Source organism: Bicyclus anynana, chromosome 3, assembly GCF_947172395.1.
Source record: "Bicyclus anynana chromosome 3, ilBicAnyn1.1, whole genome shotgun sequence".
Classification (NCBI taxonomy): domain Eukaryota; kingdom Metazoa; phylum Arthropoda; class Insecta; order Lepidoptera; family Nymphalidae; genus Bicyclus; species Bicyclus anynana.
In genome coordinates, this window is record NC_069085.1 from 12,337,558 (window position 1) to 12,346,600 (window position 9,043).

The following is a 9,043-nucleotide window of genomic DNA, read 5'->3' on the forward strand; positions in this document are numbered from 1 at the left end:
TGGAATGGAAATAGATTTTACTCTGGATTAACACATAGGCTACTTTTCATCCCGGAAAAGTCCACAGTTCCCGCGGGATTTGTGAAAAACAGACTTCCACGCGAACGAAGTCGCGGGCGTCCGCTAGTATTCTATATTTCTGCCCGCGCCATAATTCATTCAAATAATAACAAAAATAAATATTTACACACGGCCGTGATACATTTTTTGCAACCCGTTTATCTAGGCTATAAATAAGTTGTTAGGGTGTATAAATCGAAAGATAAATACACATTTTATTACTTTTTGCTCGAGCCTTTTTGCCCTCTTTGTTTACATAGCAGTTCGCAAAGCCTCTCCGTGCCAACAGTCGCTTTGTCAAACTGTCGACTGACATTAGCTCGGCCCGCTGTCAGATAATTTGGAAACCAAATAAAATAATTCCCAACTCTGTTTATTTCCTGAAATGTTGACACAAATCTCGGTGCGGAGCAATCTAAAATAATCACGGCTGCGTAATCATCAAAAATACAAAAAAATGGACTATAATGCCGTATAAAACTATTACAATATTTGTTTTTTCGTGTCATCGCCTACGGCCTACGTATTGAAAGCGTTGTGATTTAACAGTCGAAAACGTAAAGTTATTTAACTGGAGTTATTTTAATTAAAGTTTTTTTTAATAAGCAAGCGATAAGCAAGGTAAGCGATGGTAGAAGGCGCTTGCCTAAAAGATGCCTATTCACTTGAATATACTCATGTCATTTTTGCAATGCGTATAAGGAAAGAGGAACACCTAAATATATTAATAATAAAAGCAAAATTAGATTATTTTTGCATGCTATTCAGGTGGGTAGTTATTTTACGGCAAAATGTGTAAATGAAACGCTTCAAAAGTTGTATTATAAATATTATATATATATTGTCTCTGTTTGATAGAAGCTCGTAATGAAAATACAGTATAGATGCTCATATAATCAAGTACGTAAGCTATTAAGCCATGTCAAACTTCAACCAAACAAATTATACCCATTGGATCGATTGAATAGTACCTCCAACTTGAACATGAACGTCGAAATAAAACTACTAATGCGTACCCATCAGCACATCGGCTCGAGTTCATAATTATCGGACCTGCGCAGGTTCGCCGTGCCCGGAGCATTTGCCAGCCCATTAAGCAAATAACGAATTCGTTGGATAAACTTGAGGGTAGTAAACTTTATTAATGGCTCGATTACAAGCTCGACCCGTGGTGCAAAGAAGTGCTATCAATCAGTCAGGTGTGCGACTTGAAACGGGAACGGTCTCCACTCTCTCAGCAACGCTAATAACAAAATTCCGACGCCCCTGTTTGTTCTACAGGAAGGGGTGAAGATGAATATCCCCGAACGGTGCTTTTGGTTTGTTTTCATTCGAAAACGAACTATTAAAATTAATTTATTATAATCTGCACATCAAGTAATACTGATAGACGACACGGAAGCGATATTTCTTTTCGATATCACTGACGATCACGAAACAACTTGCGCAGAAACCGAAAGTATTATATAGTACCTACTATTTCATGTTAATTATCAGTATATTCTAATAGACCACTAAAGGACTAGGCCACTTCTCATAAAGAATAGGGGAAGCCTAGTTAGACCCATCCTTATGCTGCAATTGGTGGTCTATGTATGGCATACTGTGCAGCTATTTTGTGCTAAAACATGTCCAGTAGATAGATCAAGAAAATCAATACCTCTTATTTGTGAAACTACAATAAATGTCATTTGAATAGAAGGCACATTTTTTAAAGAAAACCGATACAATAAAGAATTCCGAGACTTCATAGAGAATAGCTGCAGGGGTTACAAACAATTTACCAGTGGATTTATTACTATACGAATATTTGCCCGCATTTAAATGAAGAGCCAGGCGGTTTGCTCGTAGAGCAATTTAGCTCGGCTTACTAAATCTTTGGCCCACTGAGAGTTGAGACGAAAGGTGGTCGGATAGTCGAAACTGCGGAGGCAGTAGAGCGTTGCACGCCACTGTCCGAATAGCTCAATTACAGTTAATTCGCAACGCACACACATTCACAGAGAGATGCATACATGTTCGGCGTCCACATTAATGTATGTAAATGCATGCGACCGGCCGCGGCCGCCCGCCGACGCTCACAATATTGCGACATTAAAGTAGGGTTGCCAACAACAACGTCCCAGTAACAGGACATAAGAAAACAGGACATTTAACACGTCCACACAAAAATGCTACTTAAAAATGCAGCTAATTTCTATGAACCTTCTAGCCTGGGCATCGGCAAAAAATTACCTGGAAAAACTCACCTAAAGTGACGCTAAAAGTGTTAAATCGTCTTTAATACTATGAATTGTATTACCATAGAAGCCTAAACTATGCATCAGAGTCATACGATTAATGTTTTTTTGACTATACTCGTAAATGCGATAATTTAGGTGGATGTACCGCCGTTTGTTACTCAATCATGCTAAACCGATTAAACAGATTTAGATGATACTTGGTACAGACAGGTAGGTTAGAATTATAACACATAATTATGATTTTATTCCGATATTTCATCATGAGAGTATAACCGCGGGGCAAAGCTAGCATTCTTAAATCTGACCTAATATTATAAATAGGTGGGATTTTTTTTTTTTGTTTGTTTGCTACGGTTGAATTTATAAAGTATTTGACCGATTTAAAAAAATCTATATTTTATAAAAAAGTCTATATTTTATTTCCACGGGAACTACGCGGGTGAAACCGCGTGGCGTCTGTTATATGCAATAAGCCCAGGACATTATTAAGACATGTCCCGATGAAACAGGAAGGGTGGTAGCCCTACATTAACGGAACGGAATATGGCTGACGAGACGGGCATTTCGGACAAAAGTCGACATTTGCTAGCGTTATGCAGCTACTCATGTGCACTTAACGTTTCGAATAACCATTAGCAGCGATTGTTCGTACGACGAAAGCTCTTATACTACATTATATTTCTTCCTAAGTCATACCAACTGTGACTCAACACAACAATACACGGCCAAAGCACAGTGGCGAAGAGTTATGGCGCCTAAACGTGGTCGGCGAACTAAGGGCTTCATACGAAAGCTTAGTCACACAGCGACCCGAGTTAGTGATCCCGAGATCTGGAATGTCTCTAATTCATAATACATACGAGTAGATATAGTTAAATAAACCGGCCAAGTGCGTGTCGGGCCACGCGCAGTGTAGGGTTCCCTAGATTAAGATAACACTTTAATCCCATAAGTAATACACAAAAATAGCGATAACGTTACCCCACACTATAGGATAGACGATAAAAAAATAATTAGCTCTTAAAAGCTCAATATTTTACAAACGGATCCCTAAACCGAAAAATCATATCTTTCAAAGACCTATGAAATAAACGACCAAAAAAATTCATCCCTACTTTACATCTAGGGGAGGAACGCTAAAAAAATATTTTATTATAATATGACTTTGTTCACATTCTTAATGTACATATTCAAGCTAATTTACAGCTTTCTGGTTTGTAATAGACTCTGTGCTACACCGCGGACGGACGGACTGACAGACGGACATGACGAAACTATAAGGGTTCCTTGTGGAACCCTAAAAATCAATTGTCGAATGTTTAGCCGCGTTTCTGATCTGAACGGCTGGTCCGACATTGATGAAAAGGAGAAACCCAGTCTCCACACAAACTCGGGCCCAAAAAACGATACATAGCTGAAAATTAGTCAAAAGTATGATTTTCTCTCCTCCCGTGATATGTACTTGAGACATCCGAGGCCTATTGGACTTGAACACACATCCGTAGCAGCACAGGGTAACCGCTGAGCCAACGAGATACTTTTAATAACTTACCATCAGATAATATCCCCTTATTAACAACCGCAAGATTGGTTCGCGCATCGTGTGTGTAGACAACCTCGGCCCTCCATTTAAAACAAAGCCTTGAATAGTAAGATTGATACTGCTACAGTCATCAGTAAAATTAAAAAAAAGAAACATAATTAGGAAAACTATGGAGGTGTTGAAATTGCTATAACACTACATAGCATAAAACTTGATGGAGATGCAGACTTGATGCAGTTTTTTTAATAGATAGTGATTGAAGAGGAAGGTTTATATGCATAACTAGCGACCCGCCCCGTCTTCGCACGGGTGCAATGCTGATAATAAATACAATGATGATAATAAATGAATATACATACAGAAAAACTGGTAACGTATATAAAAACATAGCGGCCCGCTCCGGCTTCGCACGGTTATCACACCAATATTATAAAGGCGAAATTTTGTGTGTAAGTATGTGTGTGTTTGCACCTCCTTTACGCTGCTGCTACTGAAGTGATTTGGCTGAATTGGAATGGAAATAGATTTAACTCTGCATTAACACATAGGCTACTTTTCATCCCGGAAAAATACATGGTTCCCGTGGGATTTGTGAAAAATTTAATTCCACGAACGCGAAATTCGTGTTTTGAAGTCGCGGGCGTCCGCTGGTTATTATATAATACCTACGTAGAGAATTTTCTGTCAGGTCTGAGTGACGTTATCGCTTGGATTCGTTGTTTTTCTTCCCGTATATTAGCAAAAATAAGTTAATTATACAATATTAAAAAAAACAACGTTATTTTGCAGAGCCACTGGCGACTATAATTCAAATACGAGAGATATCGCATCTCGCAAAACTGTTTTTCGATTAAGTCAGCCACTGACGATCCAATTAGCTCACATGCCTGCAGCGCTAACGGCTTGACAACCGATAACACTGATCGTGTGTTGTTCGCGATGTACATGACATCATGCCGATCTCGACCAACACACGATCAGTTTTATCGGACATCAAGCCGTTAGCGCTGCAGGCATGTGTGTTTATCGGATGGTGAGTGGCTAGCTAGCATTATCAAATCATAGCGAAGCACTTTGTAACCATAACAAAATGGTTTCAATTCTCTTAGTTTTAGAGTTCAATTTAATAGCTACATTTAGAGATTCATTGTTTAGTTTCATCCAATTCCTTAATTTAAATTACGGAAAATAGGACTTTAACGTTGTGAGAAAATAAGTTTGATTTTACAATGACATTATAAACTCAGTGCGTCTAGTGAAGGTGTGAAATCTAGTAGCCACCTAACGCCAGCCACACACGGTCAAGTATGTAGTGCACTTAGAGTAGTGATCAATATATCGAAACCATATCCAGAACTTTAACATTACAGTTTAGAAGTAGTATTTACATTTTAATATTCAAATTCTTTGTATACGAGTATACCCAACTATGAGAACTGAATTAAAATCTTCTTAATAATTGTAGTCCAAAGCCATTAAAAACAAATAGACAGTTCTATAAACTATATGTTCTGAGTTCATACCACTATAAATATTACTAATGCCAAAACAGTCGATGTTACGGGTAGATTTAGTTATCCAGCGATTGTTACGTAAAATAAATACCTATTGTCCATAAAAAACATAGATACAAAAGGACAAAGCAAACGCGGCATGCATAAAATATCCGCAAAACCTAGTTTATTTTGCGTACACCTACTTAATTGTTATTGTTATCCAGACCTGTTTAGACATTCAAATAACCTATGAAGGGTTTAATACAGTGTAATCAATGATAATTTTATACTATAGATCGGTTACGTCTCTATAAATCACTGCAAAAAGTGACCCGAATAATAGGCTACAACACTGATCGCACACATGCAAAATTTTATCTTTAATTCCATTATATATTTATGAATATATAGTTTTTCTACTTCCTTCCTGCGCTAGTAACACATTTAACAGTATTTAATATAACTAAGTTGTTGTAACACAGAATTACAACATATAAAAAATGTTTTAAAAATCCGGCCAAGTGCGTGTCGAACTAGCGCACGAAGGGTTCCGTATCATTATGTAAAAAACGCCAAAAATCCCGTTTGTTGTAGGTATAGCTTTAAATACAAAAGTTTGTTCTGTTTTTCATTATTTGTTGTTAAAGTAAAACAACAGACAAACATCATCACTGTTGACTTTCACGATTCATAAGATACAGTCTGGTGATGGATGAACGGGCGGACGGACGGACGGATAGCTGAGTCTTAGTAAGTAGTAGGGTCATGTGGTTACTTTTCGAGTACGGAACCCTAAATATAGGGCTATATGTATGATGTTGTGTTGCCAGGTCCAATGAGTCAAATATTAAAATATTCGGTAAAAATTGGATTTCGTGAATCAATATCTATTTTTCTATATTGGGACATCACCAAAAAATACCCAAGTATTTGTATTTTCTATTATTAAAAATATAAAAAAAATGTTTTTAAGATCAGTTACATGTAGGTACGTAATAAATGTAAACTCCTGAAAAAATAATTTTCTTTTTTACATTAATTTGATAATTTGCGCCAAACTTTACCGTTCACATCCATCCCTAAGGCCTTGTTCGGACTAATGTAGTATTTTAGTCGAGCAGCATAATAAAGTACTTGCTACCGCCCAAAAATCGTTCGTACTCGACTAAAATACTAAAGTAGTCCGAACTAGGCCTAACCGCACTGCAGACATGACCGTGTGTGGCTGGCGTTAGTGCCGTACCTATGTATCGAAGTTCGAAACTGTCCAATTGGAATAATATTTTTTATTTTAAATATTAACATCTCAAAACTCGGGAGATACCTATGAAGTTCAAATTAATAAGTTTTAAAATTTTTATTAATATTAGTTCATACGAAAGAAATATTAAAACAGCGAAGTAATAATAACCGGTGACAAAATACACCGCGGTTCTCGCAAAACCATTCACTAGCGCCCCCTATGGGAGCTTCAAACAACGTCATTGTTTTATCAAGCCAGCATTGTCATGGTGATTTATGTCATGTCAACATTTACATCACATTATGATAATATCGTCCCCAAAAACCAAATACACTGCAAAAACATAAGCTAACCTTATAAATCACCATAATACTTTACACAAGTAACGTAAATATCAACACTATTTCGTACGAAATGTCAGACGCCACTGGCTACTGTGCGATCAAGTTATGACGTTTTACACACAATTTACTACATAAATCGCACAAAACACACTGATACAAGTACAACTACGTAATATTATTCTGTTTTTAGGCTAAATTATCGCCATAAAATGTTTCGAACACGGAAAAAAATGTCATAATTGATCCCACAGAGGTTATGTTCACGACAAACAAAAATATTAAGGCGTTTACCTTGTTTCATCTGCTGTCTGTCGGCTAACACCACTATTATACGGCACAATATCATTCACATTAACGAAACAGATAAATGTTAGTTAAAAAATTGGTTTACATTACAGAAATAACAAAATAAAACGGAAAACATTGAAAGCGGGCAAGAAGCGCGATACGAAACAGCAAGCTAAGCAGCAGCTGACTTGAGCGCATGCCCGGCATAACATTGTACGGCCGTCCATTCTTTGTTTATTCTGCACTACAGTGTGACTACAGTGACAAGGTCAGTGATTAAACATATTTTACATTACATTCATTTTATTACCAAGAATTTTTGTAGTATTTATGTGTAAAATTACCGATAAAATTACCGATATAGTAATTTTTTTTTTATTTATAAACTTTAATAAAATGTAAGGTATTATTAATTAATAATGTCATAATTTATTGGGTTACAATATACGCATTAGTATAATCGCCAGTATTTTTTTAGTGAAATTATTTCAATGTGTACGTCAATTTTTATAAAAAAAATAGTTTTGGACGTCCCTTCAAAGTTATATGCGTGGCTGCGCAACGTGGAGGAGTAGTGTGGGCGCGCACCGGATATGATGGTGGCGTTCTCTAGCGGACATATTGTGAATTATCGATTCTCCTTGTGCCGCCGCCTGCTATTGGCCCTGCTTCGTAATTGGTTTATGTAGCTCGTTCGTAACATGAATTCAAATTTAGCGCGCGCCGCGCTGGGGCTCTCGAATGAACAGCCGAGTATTTGTACAGGGAAAATTACCCGTTCCAGATAATAAAATCTAGTAAAATACTATTGAAACTTTGTTTCATTCTCGGTGCGATGTTCCATGCAAACAATACACTTATTTTCTCTGGAGATCATTGTTTTGAATTATAATATCTACTTCAACAATAAATATTATTTATAAGAAATATTTTTTAAATTGTAAAAAATGTTTTGAAATACGAGAGAGAAATACATTATGGAGATTTTTTGCAGGTTTAACGCATTATACCTAATATTTTAAACAAAGACGTACCTAACTTTAATTAAAAAGTCTAGTGAATTATAATTATCATTTATTTATACACTTTATTATTTTGTACACCACACAGAACAAGGTAACAAACAGATAATAAAATTAGTCCGGCCAATTTAGACATTCGAAGCTTCATAAATTCCCACCAAGCTAAAAATCAGTAAGATTGTTTAAGTTACGATTAAAAATAAAGAATTAAAAATTGCCCATCTTACTCTGTACCTATGGAAAAAAAATTCAAGGTCAAAGGTAAAAAAAAACTTTATTTACCACTGTTTTTGAGATATAACGATCACACTGATACACACATAAAAATACAACTTCATTTCTTGTTTAAAAAGGGCGTAAGTCCAGGACTCGTGCCATTTTCAAACAAACTTCAATTTCTATATGCCTTCTATGCTGACTTGTTATGTATAAAGATGCGCCCTTTTCTCAGGGAATAGGAAACGCTTCAATAAATAAAATGGCGCAAAAAAGTGATATTAAAAGAAGTGTATAATAAAATATTTTATATTTAGTGTATAATATAATATTTTATAGTTATAATATAATATTTTATTTCAACTCGCAGTAATTATAAATAAAACGGTTGGTTTAATGAGTCAAATAAAAATAATAACATAAAAATGTTTTTAAGTACCCATTATGTTTTAGGTTTTTTAATGTAAAAAGTACCTACTATAAGCAAAAAAAAATATTAAAATATTTCAGCTTATTATCTCACTTCATCATTTTTCTACGTTAAAAAACCGTTTAACTTTAATTATCAGTTCTGACATGGGTAATATT

General features: G+C 35.8%; 1 protein-coding gene across 1 annotated transcript in view; it reads right to left on the reverse strand.

The window, feature by feature from the left end:
• Positions 1-7,765, reverse strand: part of LOC112056791 (protein muscleblind) — a 206,563-nt gene extending 198,798 nt beyond the window's left edge. Inside the window, exon 1 of the mRNA XM_052891115.1 lies at positions 7,221-7,765. The gene's annotated coding sequence lies outside the window, so the exon portion shown is untranslated. The remainder of the gene's footprint in view (positions 1-7,220) is intronic.
• Positions 7,766-9,043: the final 1,278 nt, after the last annotated feature.